Below are 19,328 nucleotides of genomic sequence, written 5' to 3' on the forward strand. Positions count from 1 at the left end.
TGCCTGATGTATATCAGACTTTTCTAACTCCTCTCCAAAGATAGATATTGGGGAAAAGAAGGATGGCCATGTTGGATTTTAACATGTCTGATCATCTGATCTCATGGAGATAAGAAAGATATGTCTTATTCCCATCTCCCTATTTAAAACACGCAGCCAAGCCCAACATTCAGTTTGATAATAGTCTTCATTAAAACCGAAGCTTTGTTAAAACAAGTATTTCATAGTTTTTAGCCTGTAAGAATGACCCAGTTCATGAAATTCAACCTATAAACAACATTAATGTTTTCACTTTGTGCAATGTAAATACACCAACGTTTGTTATAATGAAGCCTCAGTTGTAACGAAGACTATAACATCAAACTGTTTTAACTTTTAAAAAGTTACATCTGGAAACTTATGTCATTTGTAAAACAGCAAACATTTACCTTTATTTTTGCAGATATCACTTTAGTAGACATCAATTTAATTGTCAGTTGCTGCTAAAAAAAGATTGGGCATGTTGGATACTAACATGTCTGATCCTTTGTTCCCATGTAGGGTTAACCACTGTCATAGATGCAGCAGCTTCTTCTTCTCTCTACTTATCTTTAGTGGACCATTCTAATAAAGGATCTAAACGACAACTTTTTAAAAGTTTTTTTTTTTTAAATATCGAGGGCAGTTTGAGGACCATTAAGAGAATTAAGTGGTGCCTCAGCAGATCTACATTACTACTTTGTATGTCTATTGCTAAGCTGTATCTTATCGGCAATATCTGTAGTGCCGGCACCCGTACCTCCGCAGTGGTTCCGTCAGGATGCCCGCTCTTGGTCCGCTCCCCGCTGCCCGGCCTTAGTCCCTGGCTCTCTTCCTGCTGCTGCTCCCTGGCGTGCAGTCAGCAGGTCTCCGAGTATGACTTTGATGGTGCGCGCACTCCCGATCTCTTAAAGAGACAGCGCGCATTTTTAAAATATGGTCCGAGCCAATGATAGAATAGTAAGTACTATTTCTGGTGCCTCTACCATAGAGGAGGTGCCGGAGCAGCAAGTGCTTCCTTTTGCTAGCTTCCGGTTCCCTGTACTGTCGTTCCTGCTTTCTGCCTGTGCACCGTTAGTGTCCGGCCAGTATCCTGCAAACATTGTCTGTCTTCTCAGACTGTCTGCTGCTTGTTACTCCGCTACCCAGGACAGTACCAGTGCTGCCTGTGCCAGTCCCGTCTCGCTTGTCATTCCATCATCCAGGACGACATCTTTACTGCCATTGCCAGGTCCATCTTACTCAGCCTCTTGCCGTCGGTCAACTCACCGCTACCTGCTATCTCGGCCAGTCCACCTGTTCTGCTGGGCCAGCTGCTACGTGTCTTGGGTCTAACTGGAGGTAGCACCTGTGCCCCTTGGACATTGCAATCTGACCCTGCTCGAGGGGTCTTACAGCAGGTGTCTGGGGCATGCATAGTCATGAGTGGTGGTCATCACACTCTCATTCCAACTCAGCTCTGCCCAATTTTTCAAAGATGGTTGAAAATGGCATGTGAACACAAAAGTCGCATAATTTTAATACAGCCTTAACAGACATGCTGCGTTCTGAAAAGACACGCCGCATGTCTGTTTACGCGGGTCTGCCGCCTGCATGTTTTACCGCATAGCGGAGACGGGATTTCATGAAATCCCCTCCACTACGCTGTAACATCTTGACACTACTCTACGCAGCGTCAAACACGCAGTTGTTCCTGAAAGTGGAAACATACCCTTAGAGTTGCACTAAAATTATACAACTTTTCAAAGCTTTTTATGCCACAATGCTGGAATGAATGAATGAATCTGGCATAATTTGTGCACCAAACTTTTTTTCTGTTGATAAGTGAGGGTACTAGTGGTCCGATCTGCACAGATCATATTTTTATTGAATATTTTGAAAACGTGCCATCAATAATATTTACTATTTTATATATTCATCCATCAGTGCTACTATTAATTAGCCTACATGCATTTTCAGTGTAAAAATAATAACTCTCTACACTTCCCAAAATATATATATCATGGTGGCAATTTTAAAACCAAAGGAAAGGGATAGTCACCTTTTGTTTTCATATGGTTTTCCAGATCCCTGAAATGTTCCCTTGCATTTGTATATATAGTATATCCTGGTTATGACATCATCATTATGTGGGCATCAAAACAAATTTAGTTTTACACAATCACATCATTACCAATGTCAATCATGAGTGCATGGACCACAGTGACATAAATGCCCATATGAACTATTTACACACATCATAATTAGATATTCCCTCAGCATATTCATTGACAATCCACAAGCTTTCTCTGTTTTCCTTTTGGTGATATATTGCCTGTAATGGATGTCACCACTTAATTCTCAGCTCATGTGCCTTGTACTCTTGACATGAAGAAATGGAGTGTAGGCTGGGGTTTCATTGGGTGTATCTCCAGTATTTATTGGCATGTCTTCACATCTGTGGATGAGCACACGCTTTTCCACACATGAGCGCACACACCACACCCAGTTTTTACTAGTTTATCCAGAGTTTCTCAAGTACACAGAGAACTTGGTCTGCAGCCGTCAGGAAGTAATAGCCAGAAAAAAAAGTCCACGGGAAATTATTGATATAAATATAGTGGAGATGCTACCAATGAGGTAGCTGAATTTCAGCCTATACCTGTTGAATATGCATGCCTACAGATCAGAATTACAGGCTACATTCTAATGAACATGATTCAGCATCAGTGCTCATAATTCACTATTATTAAAGTTAACATAGGCATTGTGCTTATGCAGGACTGAAAAAAGCTGCTTGTCAGGAGCTAAGAGGGAGGGGGATGGAGGTGAGCAGCCAACAGCTCTATAGATTTCAATGAGCTGGGGAGAGGAGGCTGGGTTTTATGCATGAACTCTGCAACTTGAATGTAATCCTTGGCCAGGGTCTTGGCAAGGTCTTGTGGTCAATTTACACTGACCAGCAAAAGGATAACAATGTTTTGAATTTTTGACTTTCAAGCTCCATATCTCACCACCCACTACAGCTTCGAACTTGAGACTACCATCATTTTATAGGCAATCTTCTTGGCCAGCTCATACATATATTTGATTTGCAACTATTTAGCATATGGTTAGTTATGCAGATTATTGTCATGTCACTGCATTGTTGTGCTGCTGAAAATATACAAGCTGGATGATTGTATTACCAATCATTCTTCCCTAAACGTTGTGCGTTAGCTTGTGTAAAATGGGCATTAAATAATCACTGATTGACTTGTTACATCATCAAATATTATAAAAAGAAATCTGCTCATGTAAACCCATCAACAGATGGAACAATCACATTACATCTATGAACAAGGCCCGAGGTATTTCTGCAATATATTTATATATTTCAGGCGAACCCAAAATGGCCCAATAGACTGCTATAACACAAAAGGAGTTCAAATGAACTCCGTTTGTGTTTTTATTTCAAAATGTCTACAAGAACAAGACAATGCAAAATAGGTCATTATTAGTGATGAGCGAGTATGCTCGTTACTCGAGTTTCTCCGAGCATGCTCAGGTGGTCTCCGAGTATTTCAGCTTGCTCGGAGATTTAGTTTATGTCAACGCAGCTGCATGACAGCCTCAATACATGTGGGATTGCCTGTTTGTTAGGCAATCCCCAAATGTATCCAAGCTGTCTTTAATAATAATAATAATAATAATAATAATAATCATAATAATAATCTTTATTTTTATATAGCACTAACATATTCCGCAGCACTTTACAGTTTTGCTACCATTATCATCGCTGTCCCCGATGGGGCTCACAATCTAAATTCCCTATCACTATGTCTTTGGAATGTGGGAGGAAACCGGAGTATCCGGAGGAAACCCACACAAACACGGGGAGAACATACAAACTCCTTGCAGATGCCGCAAATCATGCAGTTGCCTTGACATAAACTAAACCTCCGAGCACGCCGAAATACTAGGAGACCACCCGAGCATGCTCGGAGAAACTCGAGTAACGAGCATACTCGCTCATCACTAGTCGTTATTACTAGTGATCAGCGAACGTGCTTGGATAACGTCTTGTCCGAGCATGCTCAGGTAATATCCAAGCATCTTGGGCATGCTAGTATATTATGTTTGAGTCTCTGCAGCCGCTTGATTTATGGCTGCTAGACAGCCTCAACACATGTGGGAACTGCATAACAGAGGTTTTCACAGGTACCCATTCAGATGGAGACGTTTATTCTCAGCGAGGAAAGGAAATCGTAGGACCTGGTATACGAGAGATGCCCTAAAGTGGCTACCAGGTACACATAAAATTGGCCATTTTTATGAGCTAAACGCTCTCATTTTTCATATTTCTAGTGCAGTAATGCAGTTCAGTTTTCATGTTTCATGTTTGTATGTTTCAGCGCTGCAGTGTGCTGCCTTATTTACTTGACTGTATATGAGTTGGTTACTCTAGGTTCAGCACCTGTTCACACTTAGTCTATGTTTGGATGTGACGGTCAGTTTTTTTAAATGTATTCTTTAGCCTTCTGACCGAGCACTCCGCCTCCTAGCCACAGGTGTTTTAATCGCAACAGGTCCATTACCCCTCCACAGAGAGAGAGAATGTTAGTCTAAGAAGAGGTTTTCACAGGTACCCATTCAGATGGAGACGTTTATTCTCAGCGAGGAAAGGAAATTGTAGGACCTGGTATATGAGAGATGCCCTAAAGTGGCTACCAGGTACACATAAAATTGGCCATTTTTATGCGCGAAACTCTCTCATTTTTCATATTTCTAGTGCAGTAATGCAGTTCAGTTTTCATGTTTCATGTTTCCATGTTTCAGCGCTGCAGTGTGCTGCCTTATTTACTTGACTGTATATGTGTTGGTTACTCTAGGTTCAGCACCTGTTCACACTTAGTCTATGTTTGGATGTGACGGTCTGTTTTTTTAAATGTATTCTTTAGCCTTCTGACCGAGCACTCCGCCTCCTAGCCACAGGTGTTTTAATCGCAACAGGTCCATTACCCCTCCACAGAGAGAGAGAATGTTAGTCTAAGAAGAGGTTTTCACAGGTACCCATTCAGATGGAGATGTTTATTCTCAGCGAGGAAAGGAAATCGTAGGACCTGGTATACGAGAGATGCCCTAAAGTGGCTACCAGGTACACATAAAATTGGCCATTTTTATGAGCTAAACGCTCTCATTTTTCATATTTCTAGTGCAGTAATGCAGTTCAGTTTTCATGTTTCATGTTTGCATGTTTTAGCGCTGCAGTGTGCTGCCTTATTTACTTGACTGTATATGAGTTGGTTACTCTAGGTTCAGCACCTGTTCACACTTAGTCTATGTTTGGATGTGACTGTCAGTTTTTTTAAATGTATTCTTTAGCCTTCTGATCGAGCACTCCGCCTCCTAGCCACAGGTGTTTTAATCGCAACAGGTCCATTACCCCTCCACAGAGAGATAGAATGTTAGTCTAAGAAGAGGTTTTCACAGGTACCCATTCAGATGGAGATGTTTATTCTCAGCAAGGAAAGGAAATCGTAGGACCTGGTATACGAGAGATGCCCTAAAGTGGCTACCAGGTACACATAAAATTGGCCATTTTTATGAGCTAAACGCTCTCATTTTTCATATTTCTAGTGCAGTAATGCAGTTCAGTTTTCATGTTTCATGTTTGCATGTTTCAGCGCTGCAGTGTGCTGCCTTATTTACTTGACTGTATATGAGTTGGTTAATCTAGGTTCAGCACCTGTTCACACTTAGTTTATGTTTGGATGTGACTGTCAGTTTTTTGAAATGTGTTCTTTAGCCTTCTGATCGAGCACTCCACCTCCTAGCCACAGGTGTTTTAATCGCAACAGGTCCATTACCCCTCCACAGAGAGATAGAATGTTAGTCTAAGAAGAGGTTTTCACAGGTACCCATTCAGATGGAGACGTTTATTCTCAGCGAGGAAAGGAAATCGTAGGACCTGGTATACGAGAGATGCCCTAAAGTGGCTTCCAGGTACACATAAAATTGGCCATTTTTATGCGCTAAACGCTCTCATTTTTCATATTTCTAGTGCAGTAATGCAGTTCAGTTTTCATGTTTCATGTTTGCATGTTTCAGCGCTGCAGTGTGCTGCCTTATTTACTTGACTGTATATGAGTTAGTTACTCTAGGTCCAGCACCTGTTCACACTTAGTCTATGTTTGGATGTGACGGTCAGTTTTTTGAAATGGAACTGCATAACAAGCAGGCAATCCCCACATGTTGTTGAGACTGTCTAAAAGCTGCAAATCATGCAGCCACAGAGACTTGAACATAATATACGAGCATGCCCAAGATGCTTGGATAACACCTGAGTGTGCTTGGATAAGACGTTATCCAATGTTATCATTATCCAGACAATAGCGTTTTGTGATACTGATGTGGTACTTCTCATCTGATATAGTTGTGAGAAAGCACCACTCTTAGAAAGGCTCAGAGCAATAGGTCCAGCTGCTACTGCTTCCCTGATTGGCAGATCCAACCTGGAAATCAAAATGGTGTCAAGAGGTGGTTTTGCGGCATTGCTCACATTCCAATGAGTAAGAATGTCCACAATAAATTTAAAGTTAGGAAACACAAGCTCCAGAGCAGAAAACATTTCCTAAGTCATCTATTCCCCTCTAATACCATAATGGGGGTGCTAAATGTAGCTCAGAACACTCTCAAATAACTATAGCACACAAGAGAACCAAAAAGAGTACATTAAGTCCTGAATAAAATCCAAATAATTTATTTAACAAATACAGGTAAATTATACGTAATAACCAACAAAGACAATCAAATATCGACAGGGTGGAAAAGCTGACTTCATTTAAGAATAAAGTCACAATGTTAGAGATATCTGCTAGTGTCCTTACCCATAATCTCCACTGCTGTGGCCTGAGCAATGCAGCCCCTTATAGAAGTTATAGAACAGGTAAGTGGTTTGTGGTTTTGTTGCATTGTGGAAGCACAAAAACATTTTGATGTAATGGTTTTCCTGATGAATAACCTGTACTTTGAAATGTGTTCAGCATAAACGGCATTACCTGTTCTATAACTGTAAATTTATTCTAGACATTCTCACTCATTGGAAAATTAGCAACGCAGCATAACCTACTCGCTACACCATTTTTTTTATCTGTTCAGATGGACATATAAACGCTTCCTAGGTTTCTGCTCCCATCCAAAATGATGGACTCTTTAAAAAAAAAAAAAAATGCACAAACGGAGTTCATTTGAACTTGGCTTGTGTCATAGCTCCATGAGCGATTCATCACATTTTTTGGGGGAAATTCAGGTGGAACTCATGAAAGCACCGAAGGAACACGGTGAATTGAGCTTAAGGATACACACAAAAAAGTTAATGAAGTCAATTACCATGAAAGCAGTGGAACTGCCATTTCCCCAAAGTGTCTCTGGAGCAGTTTTTCAACACAATAAGCCAACCCTCATATTGCTCATGCTACTATAAGCATATTGCATGGCCTAAACATGCTACATTGGCCTGCATCTTGTTATGACTGAGCCTTAACACTCAAACGGGGATGCACAAACCAGGGGAGATATTAAAACTCTGGAGAGCAGGGTAATTCCAAGAGGTCTCCACAGCCCAAAGTCTGAACTCAGAGCAGAAATCTTCAGCTCTATTAACCAACCTTGGAGTTGCTTACAGCGACCTTGTCAGTGTCATAATAAGTTAGATTGAAAGCAGAGCAAAATGCTCTACAGAGGCCAGCACCAGAGAATTCTCAAGCAAAGAAAAAGCCCAGAGCTGTGGATCTCCATGGAGTAAAGGAAAACTAATGCTTACTTGTTAACACTTGGCCTCAGAGGATTTTGAATATAAACAAAGTATAACTTACATGAAGCAGAAAAAATTGAGAACTTCTGTCTCCTTAGAAGAAATCCGATAATTTTACCTTAGGCTCCAACGTGGCATTCAGATGATGTTGGTCACTAGAAGGGTCTGAATATGCATGCTGCTGTTGATCCCTAATTTCTTTAACCTCCAGGGACAAAGCCTGTAGTTCTGCAGTCAAGGCGCAAACTGGATCCAAATGGATGCCCCTGAACACTCTAAATGGACTGGCTATAATGTTATGACGGAGCCCTAACACTCACATGGCAATGAACAAACCAAGGAGAGATGTTAAACCTGCACACCACAAGTTAATATACAGACTAGGAAAATCCCTAACCTGGCATTGCTTTGTCTCTGCCTAACCACAAAGGTTGGCACCCTAAAATTATGCATTGGTGCCTCCACTCAACATTAGCTGACCCTGAGTGTCCTTATCTGCACCATCAATTATACACAGAGTGTAAAGGTACCTTCACACTAAACGATTTACCAACGATCACGACCAGCGATACGACCTGGCCGTGATCGTTGGTAAGTCGTTGTGTGGTCACTGGGGAGCTGTCACACAGACAGCTCTCCAGCGACCAACGATGCCGAAGTCCCCGGGTAACCAGGGTAAACATCGGGTTACTAAGCGCAGGGCCGCGCTTAGTAACCCGATGTTTACCCTGGTTACCATTGTAAATATATAAAAAAAAAACACTACATACTTACATTCCGGTGTCCGTCAGGTCCCTCGCCGTCTGCTTCCCGCACTGACTGTGTCAGTGCCGGCCGTAAAGCACAGCGGTGACGTCACCGCTGTGCTCTGCTTTTACTTTACGGTCGGCACTCACAGTCAGTGCGGGAAGCGGACGGCGGGGGACGTGTGACAGACACCGGAATGTGAGTATGTACTGTTTGTTTTTTTTACTTTTACAATGGTAACCAGGGTAAATATCGGGTTACTAAGCGCGGCCCTGCGCTTAGTAACCCGATATTTACTCTGGTTACCATTGTAAAACATCACTGGCATCGTTGCTTTTGCTGTCAAACACAACGATACACGCCGATCTGACGACCAAATAAAGTTCTGAACTTTCAGCAACGACCAGCGATATCACAGCAGGATCCAGATCGCTGCTGCGTGTCAAACACAACGATATCGCTAGCCAGGATGCTGCAACGTCACAGATCGCTATCGTTATCGTTGCAAAGTCGCTTAGTGTGAAGGTACCTTAACACAAAACAACAACAACATAATGTAGTGCACAGTCAGAGGGTGACACACAGGGCTAAAGATGTGTTCACACAGTCATACATGAAAGACCGAAGAAAAAGAAAGGAACCCATAAAGACCTTTGGCATACGTGAAACCCCCTAGATCCTGAATGCAACAAAATGGGAAAAGTGCTGAGAAGGGGAACACGCAAACAAACCGCAGGAGAAGCTGTAGAGAAAACCTCAGCAAGATAATTCTTCACTGGGGAGCTGGGACTCCAAACATCCATCCACGGCTGGTTTCACAATTCCGGTTAAGTCCGCAGCGTATCGTTCGCAACCGCATGCAAAAACGCATGCAAACGTCTGATAACGCAACGTTTTTTATCCGCATCAGCTTACACATGATGGTAAAAAAAAATGCAGCGTTTGCATGCGTTTTTACATGTGTTTGCGCTTTTTATGCGCATGCGTTTGATATTTCCAGGAGGGTGTGTCTTTAATGGGCATGTCTAAATCAGTTCCTGGACATGTGCAGTCCGAAGTACGCAAGCGCATCAAACGCATGCATACGCAAAGACATGAGTGCGCATGCATTCCCATGGACAGTAATGCATTTTTTTTGCCGCATTCCTTGCACTAACAACTGCATACATTTCTAGGCGGCAAATTGATGCCTCTAAAATTACTACATGTAGCGTTTACCGCGCCAAGCCACAGACGGCGAAACGACGCATGCGTCATCAAGCGTGGCAAAATGCAACCAATCGCAGACACCTGCGTCCCTAATGTTAAAGATAGAAATACACGATGCATGCGGAAAATTGCAGCACAAACGCTGCGGACACAACCGCAAATCTGAAACCAGCCTAACTTGAAATATATCCACCAAAGACTGCATGTGCCAGGAGAGCATAAATAGCCCCATCTCAAGCTGTGATAGCACAAGCCAAAACAAGAAAGTGAAAACACCTGTATAGAAGCAACATAGCAAAGCGAAAACAAGAGTATTATCAGCAGTCGGGCAGAGACAATACAAACTGTGGTCCAACAGAGAAGGAAACCGACCCACATCTAGAGGTCACCGAGTCTAGCCATGACACAGCACATTTGGACTTGTCACCCATTGAGCACATCTGGGATATCATTTGTCAGCAATTGCAAAGGAAGCTGCCAGCAGCGGAACTTGATGTTTTGCCAAAGTGCATTCAACATGGCAAAACATTCCTTCAAACAACCATTAATAGCAGTCAAGGCGTGTAAGTGTGGCTATTCCTGCATATTACGCTTATACTTGATACTGAGTAAATCAAATTTTTTTCAAATTTGGTTTCCATTTTTTCATCATTTACATATCATTAACATGTTTATCTATTCTGTTATTTCCATAGCTCCAAAACTTTTCCTTCTTTATATTGCAATTTCACTATTGCAGTGTGTAAACATTTCTGAACTTTATTTCTTTCCTCATAATATACTTTTTTGATGTGTTATGGCAACATTGAGAAAATTATTTATTTAGTTACTCAATGTTTCCACCCAAACCTGTCAATAAAGCTGTATATTTTTTTTAATTGCGCAAACACCCTGAAGCAGATGCTCTGTGTTCAGTTCTGACAGTGCTGTAAACTAGGATTGCTCCCTATGACGCTATAAATCTTTCTGACATCATATCATTGATCACTGTGAAGGTTGCTGTTCACATGTAGCATATCCTTCTCATCCTTTATCCACATGTATGTCACTTGACAAATGGTAAGATTTTAATATTAAAGGTTAGGTCCATCCTGAATATGGTCACCGTGACGTGGTGAGATGGCTTTTATTTTTTTATTTATTTCAATTATGTTTACTAAGCACCATATATTATTTTCATGCACTATTGCTGTTTGTTTATTTACTGCAGGGTACTTGCTTATTATGTTTTTATCTTGGGTTTAGTCTATTTAGTGGCCAGTGTGAACATGAGCTTATATGCTGCATTCACACCAACTTATATTCCAGTTCATCTCTTTAGGTTTTTTTTGTCACATGTAGCATAGTATGCATTCCTGCTCATTTGTCTGAGCTACATTTTCTCATTGCTATGTCAGTGTAAGGCCGGCGTTACACGCAGCGTATAAAAAAATCGGTCCATTTTTCACGGACGAGAATCGCACAAATGTTTCATGAACAGTGATCCGTATGTCATCCATGTGCAGTGCGAGGATGTGATTTTCTAGCATGTAAGCATCTCTGTGACATTCGTGTGACATCCATGGTCTCAAATATTCTTGAGAACATATATATATATATATATATATATATACACTCACCGGCCACTTTATTAGGTACACCTGTCCAACTTCTTGTTAACACTTAATTTCTAATCAGCCAATCACATGGCGGCAACTCAGTGCATTTAGGCATGTAGACATGGTCAAGACAATCTCCTGCAGTTCAAACCGAGCATCAGTATGGGGAAGAAAGGTGATTTGAGTGCCTTTGAACGTGGCATGGTTGTTGGTGCCAGAAGGGCTGGTCTGAGTATTTCAGAAACTGCTGATCTACTGGGATTTTCACGCACAACCATCTCTAGGGTTTACAGAGAATGGTCCGAAAAAGAAAAAAAATCCAGTGAGCGGCAGTTCTGTGGGCGGAAATGCCTTGTTGATGCCAGAGGTCAGAGGAGAATGGGCAGACTGGTTCGAGCTGATAGAAAGGCAACAGTGACTCAAATCGCCACCCATTACAACCAAGGTAGGCCTAAGAGCATCTCTGAACGCACAGTGCGTCGAACTTTGAGGCAGATGGGCTACAGCAGCAGAAGACCACACCGGGTACCACTCCTTTCAGCTAAGAACAGGAAACTGAGGCTACAATTTGTACAAGCTCATCGAAATTGGACAGTAGAAGATTGGAAAAACGTTGCTTGGTCTGATGAGTCTCGATTTCTGCTGCGACATTCGGATGGTAGGGTCAGAATTTGGCGTAAACAACATGAAAGCATGGATCCATCCTGCCTTGTATGGAGCATCTTTGGGATGTGCAGCCGACAAATCTGCGGCAACTGTGTGATGCCATCATGTCAATATGGACCAAAATCTCTGAGGAATGCTTCCAGCACCTTGTTGAATCTATGCCACGAAGAATTGAGGCAGTTCTGAAGGCAAAAGGGGGTCCAACCCGTTACTAGCATGGTGTACCTAATAAAGTGGCCGGTGAGTGTATATATATATATATCAGTGAGACACATATATACTGTATATATCTTTATATTTCATAGAGAGTTAGAGTTAGGTAGTAGAATAGCTGATAATTCAATTGTCGGGTTCTGTAAAATCATTGCAGAACCTGACAGGATGTGAGACATGGTTTACATACAGTAAACCATTGCAGAACAGTTAGAACTAATAATGTTAGTACTATGTGTGTGTAAAATTTTGGAGCTGTAGGTGTTAAATTAAAGGAATAATTCACTGAAGAAACTGGCGTGGGCTTCCACCAATTTTCTCCGCCAGAGAGAGAAAGCCAGTGACTGAGGACAGATATTAATAGCCTAGAGAGGAACCATGGTTATTGCCCCCCCGGCTAAAAACATCTGCCCCCAACCACCCCAGAAAAGGTGCTTAGCCTCTCTCTTCCCACTGCCCAGGCGGACAGGTATGGGATATTGTTGCTTTTTTATTTTGGAATTTTTTACAGGAGAACGAGGGCTTTGCTTGGATTGAGAGTGCAATAAAGATGTTTAACCTGTGTATTTAATTATTTCATTAAAATACTTTATTCTTAATGTGTGTATGTATTTTTAACCCTTTCATACTATTGGATTATTAATGGATAGGTATCTTATTGACACCTCTCCATTATTAACCAGGCTTAATGTCACCTTACAATATCAAGGTGACATTAACCCTTTATTACCCCATATGCCAATGCTACAGGGCAGTGGGAAGAGAGAGGCTAAGTGCCAGAATAGGCGCATCTGTTGTGAATTCTTGGGCTCCCTCCGGTGGTTGTAGGTGGTAATGCAGTTGTCTCTGGTTTGCAGCCCTGGTCAGGTGTGTCCGCTGATTGCAGTTCTGACTGGGGTATTTAGGCTTGCAGGATTCATTGGTCCTTGCCAGCTGTCCATTGTTTTTGGATGTCTTGTCCTTGCCTGGTTCCTTCTGCCTTGCTGCCAAATCTGCAAAGATAAGTGTTTGGTTTTTGTGGCACACATGCTGTGTGCTTAACAACTTAGTGCTATTCAGTGTTTTTTTGTCCAGCTTAGATTGTATCAGTATTTTCTCAGTCTTGTTGGATTCTCAGGAGTGGCAGATATACATTCCATGTCTTTAGTTAGATTGTGGAACTTTTGTATTTTCTGCTGTGGATATTTTTAGAGTTTTAATACTGACCGCTTAGTTTTCTGTCCTACCTTTCCCTGTTTAGCTAGAGTGGCCTCTTTTGCTGAAATCTGTTTTCTGCCTGTGTATGTCTTTCCTCTCCTATTCACAGTCAATATTCGTGGGGGGCTGCCTATTCTTTGGGGTTCTGCTCTGAGGCAAGATAGTATTCCTATTTCTATCTATAGGGGTATTTAGTCCTCCGGCTGTGTCGAGGTGTCTAGGGTTTTGTTAGGCACACCCCACGGCTACTTCTAGTTGCGGTGTTAGTTCAGGGTCTCATGCGGCTCCAAAGTCACCGGATCATAACACGCATCGTACAGATGCGCCTTTTCTGGGGTGTCTGGGGGCAGATATTTTTAGCCAGGGGGGCAATAACCAAGGTCCCTCTCTAGACTATTAATATCCGCCCTCAGTCACTGGCTTTCCCTCTCTGGCGGAGAAAATTGCGCCGGAGTCCACAACATGTTTTTCCATAAATTAATCCTTTAATTTAACACCTACAGTTCCAAAATTTCACAGACTTACACTACTAACATTATTAGTGAGGGGCATATCTAATATATAAAGCTGAATGCGTGTATGTATGTGTGTATGTATGTCCGGGATTGGCATCTGAACCGTCGCAGCTACAGCCACAAAATTTTGCACAGTCACACGTCTGGACTCCGAGAGCGTCATAGGCTATGTTGTGAGGTGAAATTTTAACCCCGCGCTTTCCAATTCACCAATCAATTTTGCCCCTATCTACATAATGGGGAAAAAGTGAAAGGAAAAGTGTTGGAGGCGTCGCAGCTACAGCCACAAAATTTTGCACAGTCACACGTCTGGACCCCGAGAGCGTCATAGGCTATGTTGTGAGGTGAAATTTTAACCCCGCGCTTTCCAATTCACCAAACAATTTTGCCCCTATCTACATAATGGGGAAAAAATGAAAGGAAAAGTGTTGGAGGCAAATTAACAGCTGCCAGATGTGAACAAGGGGGACTTAAAGAATGAGAGCGATGGCACCAAAGAGTATATACTGTACAGTTGATAAGGTGGGGCCCCGACATGGGATAATCACCACACCACCACGGGGATATGAACACACACACAAAATGCGCCACACACTACCACGTGCTCGAACACATATACCACCCTCAGCGCACATTTCACCACACATACACCAACCTCGCCACATAAAAGTTGAAACACAAAAGTCGCCGCTCAAAACTCGCCACACGCAAAACTCTCCACATGCAAAACTCGCCACACGTGCAAAACTCACCTCACAAAATTGCCACATGCACAAAAGTTGCAACACATGCAAAAGTTGCCTCACAGAAAACTTGCACATACTCAAAAGGCACCACACATAAAACTCGCCACGCGCAAAACTCGCCATGCGCAAAACTTGCTGCACACAACTTGCTACACTAACCTGTCACATGCAACTCGACACACAAAAAGTTGCTACACGCATGTCGCCACACAAAACTCATCTCACAAAAGTCGCTACATGCATGTCGCCACACGCAACTCAACACACACAACTTGACACACGAAACTCGCCCTAAAACACACACAAGTCTGGTATTATCCTTCAAAAATAAAAATCTGATTAATAAGCTGACAAACTACAAGAGCAACAAATGTACCATATAGGAATCCGGCAGCTGTCAGTCACATGACCAGTCTATTATGTGTATGTGTGAGCTAAAATATATACTGCCAGGGGGTGGGCTTACTGTTGGCTGGGGATTTATCAGGCTGCCAATTTAGCTTACAAATACTGAGGTAAAAATACTGACCAAATAACGTGTGAACGAGGTCTAATACAGGAGGAGATGACATACAGATATATACTATATACAGGAGGAGATGACACACAGGTATATACTATTTACAGGGGAGATGACACACAGGTATATACTATATGCAGGAGGAGATGACACACAGATATATACTATATACAGGAGAGATGACACACAGGTATCTACTATATAGAGGAGGAGATGACATACAGGTACATACTACATACAGCAGGAGATGACATACAGGTATATACTATATACAGAAGGAGATGACACACAGGTATATACTATATACAGGAGCAGATTACCTACAGGTATATAGTATATACAGGAGGAGATGACATACAGGTATATGCTATGTATAGGAGGAGATGACATACAGGTATATACTATATACAGGAGGAGATGACACACAGATATATACTATATATAGGTGAGATGACACACAGGTATATACTATATACAGGAGGAGATTACATACAGGTATATACTATATATAGGAGGAGATGACATACAGGTATATACTATATACAGGGGAGATGACACACAGCAGGTATATACTATATACAGGGGAGATGACATACAGGTATATACTATATACAGGAGATGACATACAGGTGTATACTATATATAAGGGAGATGACAAACATGTATATACTGAGGTGAAATGAGAGGTGTGAGGCGAAAATGAAAAGGTGTGAGTGCAAAATGAGAGGAGTGAGGGAAAATAGTGGAGTGATCGGAAAATGACAGATGTGAGGTCGAAATGACAAGTGTTAGGGGGGAATGAGAGGAGTGAGGGGGAAAATAAGAGGAGTGAGGGGGAAAATGAGAGGTGTGAGGGAGAAAATGAGAGATGTGAGGGGGAAAATGAAAGATGTGATGGGGAAAATGAGAGGCGTGATGGGAAAATAAGAGAAGTGAGGTGCTATAACTAACCACAGATATTACTATGCCCAGGCAACGCCGAGCTCTTCATCTAGCTTAGATTTACAATCTCCATGCTTTTCTCATGGTCAACTTTATGTGGCCTGTTCAAGAGTTGGAACAGCCAAAAATCTGTTTGTCTTTGCACCTGAAGGAAAAACTAAGAATGTCGTTTATCAAAAGGCTCTCGAATAAGTAGTAGAAGATTACATCACATTACTTGGCCAATTTAGTTAGATCTGTGTGGAATATCTCTGGTGTTGAAATATATGTTGTAAAATGCTTCTATTAGCTTAGTTTTTGCCTTTTAATAATTACATTTCTATCTATTTGTTCTGTGGTTTTTTTGTGCAGAATAAATTTTTGTTAACACATTCTATTTTGCTAACAGCAGTTATTACCCCGGGTGAAGCCGGGTAGTACAGCTAGTAAAAATATAAAAAAATAACTGATATGCAATGGTTTACTGTATGTAAACCATGTCTCATATCCTGTCAGGTTCAGCAATGATGTTACAGAACCCGACAATTGAATTATCGGCTATTCTGCTATCTAACTCTCTATGAAATATAAAGATAAATATATATATATATATATATATGTGTGTGTCAATGACATATATATATATATATATATATATATATATATATATATATATACTAGATGGCAGCCCGATTCTAAAGAATCGGGAGTCTAGAATCCATATATACTTTATTTATTCAAATGTAAGAATAATTTGGTGGGCGGGGACCCTCGGCCTCCGATTTGGTTGGTGGGGCCCCACGGCCTCCGATTTGGTGGGCGGGGTCCCTCTGCCTCCGCTTTGGTGGGCGGGGCTGCTCGGCCTTCGATTTGGTGGGTGGGGCTCCTCGGCCTCCGATTTGGTTGGTGGGGCCCCTCGGCCTCCGATTTGGTAGGCGGGGCCCCTTATCCTCCGATTTGGTGGGCGGGGACCCTCGGCCTCCGATTTGGTGGGCGGGGCCCCTCGGCCTCCGATTTGGTGGGCGGGGCCCCTCGGCCTCCGATTTGGTTGGCGGGGCCCCTCGGCCTCCGATTTGGTGGGCAGGGACCCTCGGCCTCCGATTTGGTGGGCGGGGCCCCTCGGCCTCCAATTTGGTTGGTGGGGCCCCTCGGCCTCCGATTTCGTGGGCGGGGACCCTCGGCCTCCAATTTGGTGGGCGGGGACCATCGGCCTCCGATTTGGTGGGCGGGGACCCTCGGCCTCCGATTTGGTGGGTGGGAACCCTCGGCCTCCGATTTGGTGGGCGGGGCCCCTCGGCCTCCGCTTTGGTGGGCGGGGCCCCTCGGCCTCCGCTTTGGTGGGCGGGGCCGCTCGGCCTTCGATTTGGTGGGCGGGGACCCTCGGCCTCCGCTTTGGTGGGCGGGGCCCCTCGGCCTCCGATTTGGTGGGCGGGGTCCCTCTGCCTCCGATTTGGTGTGCGGGGACCCTCGGCCTCCGCTTTGGTGGGCGGGGCCCCTCGGCCTCCGATTTGGTGGGCGGGGACCCTCGGCCTCCGATTTGGTGGTCGGGGACCCTCGGCCTCCGCTTTGGTGGGCGGGGCCCCTCGGCCTCCGATTTGGTGGGCGGGGTCCCTCTGCCTCCGATTTGGTGTGCGGGGACCCTCGGCCTCCGCTTTGGTGGGCGGGGCCCCTCGGCCTTCGATTTGGTGGGCGGGGACCCTCGGCCTCCAATTTGGTTGGTGTGGACCCTCGGCCTCCGATTTGGTGGGCGGGGATCCTCGGCCTCCAATTTGGTGGGCGGGGACCCTCGGCCTCCGATTTGGTGGGCGGGGACCCTCGGCCTCCGATGTGGTGGTCGGGGCTCCTCGGCCTCCGATTTGGTGGGTGGGGACCCCCGGCCTCCGATTTGGTGGGCGGGGCCCCTCGGCCTCCGATTTGGTGGGCGGGGACCCTCGGCCTCCGATTTGGTGGGCGGGGACCCTCGGCCTCCGATTTGGTGGGCGGGGACCCTCGGCCTCCAATTTGGTGGGCGGGGACCCTCGACCTCCGATTTGGTGGGCGGGGCCCCTCGGCCTCCGATTTGGTGGGCGGGGTCCCTCGGCCTCCGCTTTGGTGGGCGGGGCCAGGCCCCTCGGCCTCCGCTTTGGTGGGCGGGGCCGCTCGGCCTTCGATTTGGTGGGCGGGGCTCCTCGGCCTCCGATTTGGTTGGCGAAGCTCCTCGGCCTCCGATTTGGTGGGCGGGGACCCCCGGCCTCCGATTTGGTGGGCGGGGCCCCTCGGCCTCCGATTTGGTGGGCGGGGACCCTCGGCCTCCGATTTGGTGGGCGGGGACCCTCGGCCTCCGATTTGGTGGGCGGGGACCCTCGGCCTCCGATTTGGTGGGCGGGGCCCCTCGGCCTCCGATTTGGTGGGCGGGGCCCCTCGGCCTCCGCTTTGGTGGGCGGGGCCAGGCCCCTCGGCCTCCGCTTTGATGGGCGGGGCCGCTTGGCCTTCGATTTGGTGGGCGGGGCTCCTCGGCCTCCGATTTGGTTGGCGAAGCTCCTCGGCCTCCGATTTGGTGGGCGGGGACCCTCGGCCTCTGATTTGGTGGGCGGGGACCCTCGACCTCCGATTTGGTGGGCAGGGACCCTCGGCCTCCGCTTTGATGGGCGGGGCCCCTCGGCCTCCGATTTGGTGGGCGGGGTCCCTCTGCCTCCGATTTGGTGGGCGGGGACCCTCGGCCTCCGCTTTGGTTGGCGGGGCCCCACGGCCTCCGATTTGGTGGGCGGGGTCCCTCTGCCTCCGCTTTGGTGGGCGGGGCCGCTCGGCCTTCAATTTGGTGGGCGGGGCTCCTCGGCCTCCGATTTGGTTGGTGGGGCCCCTCGGCCTCCGATTTGGTGGGCGGGGCCCCTTATCCTCCGATTTGGTGGGCGGGGACCCTCGGCCTCCGATTTGGTGGGCGGGGCCCCTCGGCCTCCGATTTGGTGGGCGGGGCCCCTCGGCCTCCGATTTGGCTGGCGGGGCCCCTCGGCCTCCGATTTGGTGGGCTGGGACCCTCGGCCTCCGATTTGGTTGGTGGGGCCCCTCGGCCTCCGATTTGGTGGGCGGGGACCCTCGGCCTCCGATTTGGTGGGCGGGGACCCTCGGCCTCCAATTTGGTGGGCGGGGACCCTCGGCCTCCGATTTGGTGGGCGGGGACCCTCGGCCTCCAATTTGGTGGGCGGGGGCCCTCGGCCTCCGATTTGG

The sequence above is a fragment of the Ranitomeya variabilis genome, chromosome 7 (assembly GCF_051348905.1).
Source record: "Ranitomeya variabilis isolate aRanVar5 chromosome 7, aRanVar5.hap1, whole genome shotgun sequence".
Lineage (NCBI taxonomy): Eukaryota > Metazoa > Chordata > Amphibia > Anura > Dendrobatidae > Ranitomeya > Ranitomeya variabilis.